Source organism: Arachis duranensis, chromosome 4, assembly GCF_000817695.3.
Source record: "Arachis duranensis cultivar V14167 chromosome 4, aradu.V14167.gnm2.J7QH, whole genome shotgun sequence".
In the NCBI taxonomy this organism is placed as follows: domain Eukaryota; kingdom Viridiplantae; phylum Streptophyta; class Magnoliopsida; order Fabales; family Fabaceae; genus Arachis; species Arachis duranensis.
Window position 1 is genome coordinate 108,559,303 of NC_029775.3, and position 2,040 is coordinate 108,561,342.

The window sequence follows — 2,040 nt, forward strand, 5'->3', positions numbered from 1 at the left end:
GGGATTGTTCAGGCTGGACAACTGACGGTTCATCTTGTTGCTTAGATTAGGTATTTATTTTTTTCGAAATTCTTGAAGATGAATTCTAGAGTTTCATGGTGGTTTGTTGAAATCTGGCTGGCTGAGAAGCCATGTCTAATTTCATTGGACCGAGGTTTCAACTCATCATCACAAGAGCTTGTTGATTTCTATCAATCTTGCTTTTGGAGTAGTGATCTGCTAAGGCTTGGCTGGCCTCTGGCCATGTCTAGTGTTTTGGACCGAAGCTTTCTCTGAAAGCTTGGCTGGCTGTAAAGCCATGTCTAATTCCTGAACCGGAGTCTTAGACTAGCATTGCACTGATTCCTGGAATTCTCATTAAGAATTTTGAAACCTTTTTCCACTTAATTTTCGAAAAACACAAAAAAAATTACAAAATTATAAAATCCAAAAATATTTCATGTTTGAGTCTAGAGTCTCATCATAAGTTTGATGTCAATTGCATGCATTCATATGTCTTAGTGATCTTCAAGATGTTCTTGATGATTTGCTTGCTCTGATCTTTGAATTCTATTGACTTGAGTGTTTTGTGTGTTTCATATGCATTTTCATTTTGTTAGTGTCAGTAGTATACAAACTGCTAAGTTTGATGTCTTGTATGCATTGTTATTTGATTCTTGTTGCATTTTGATTTTTCCTTATTATTAAAAATCCAAAAATATTTTTAATTTGTGTCTTTTCAAGTCAATAATACAGAGAATTGAAGATTCAGAACATACAGCAGAGGAATTGCACAGAAAAAGCTGGGCGTTCAAAACGCCCAGTGAAGAAGGACAGACTGGCGTTTAAACGCCAGCCAGGGTACCTGGTTGGGCGTTTAACGCCCAAAAGGGTAGCATTTTGGGCGTTAAACGCCAGAATGGATACCATTCTGGGAGTTTAACGCCAGGATGGCACAAGAGGGAAGATTTTGTTTTCAAATCAAATTTTTTCTAAGTAGTTTAACGCCAGGATGGCTAGAAGGGAAGATTTTGTTTTCAAATCAAATTTTTTTAAGTTTTCAAAATCTCTTCCAAATCAAATCTTTTTCAAATCAATTTTTCAATCAAATCTTTTTCAAAATTAACTTCTTTCCTTTTTCAAAGAAACTTACTATCAATTAATGATTTGATTCAACATTTCAAGTATGTTGCCTTTTCTGTTGAGAAAGGTTTAATGATTGAATCATATCTTTTCTTGTTAGTCAAGTTTTTAATTTTCAAGTCAAATCTTTTTAAAATGTTTTTCAAATCATATCTTCTCAATCACATCTTTTTAAAACCAATCATATCTTCTTAACCACATCTTTTTCAAAATAGTTCTCAATCAAATCTTTCTGATTTCTAATTTCAAAATCTTTTTCAAAAATCATTTGATTTCTTTTCCCTTTTTCATTTTCGAAAATCAAGTAATGTTTTTCAAAAATATTTTTAATTTTTTCACTTAATTTTCGAAAATGACTTCCCTCCTTCTCACATCCTTCTATTTATGGACTAACACTATCCCTTAATGCAAAATTCGAACTTCATCCCCTTTGTTAAGATCGAATTTTCCACTTCTGTCTTCTACTCTTCTTTTCCTCTGACACTTCAAGGAATCTCTATACTGTGACATAGAGGACTCCACATTTTCTTGTTCCCTTCTCTTTCTTATGAGCAGGAGCAAAGACAAAGGCATTCTTGTTGAGGCTGATCCTGAACCTGAAAGGACCTTGAAGAGAAAGCTAAGAGAAGCCAAAGCACAACTCTCTTTAGAGAACTTGAACGAACTCTTCAAGGAAGAAGAACAAATGGCAGCCGAAAACAACAACAATGCCAACAATGCAAGGAAGGTGCTGGGTGACTTTACTGCACCTACTCCCGACTTCTATGGGAGAAGCATCTCTATCCCTGCCATTGGAGCAAACAACTTTGAGCTTAAGCCTCAATTAGTTTCTCTAATGCAACAAAATTGCAAGTTCCATGGACTTCCATTGGAAGATCCCCATCAGTTTTTAGCTGAGTTCTTGCAAATCTATGACAC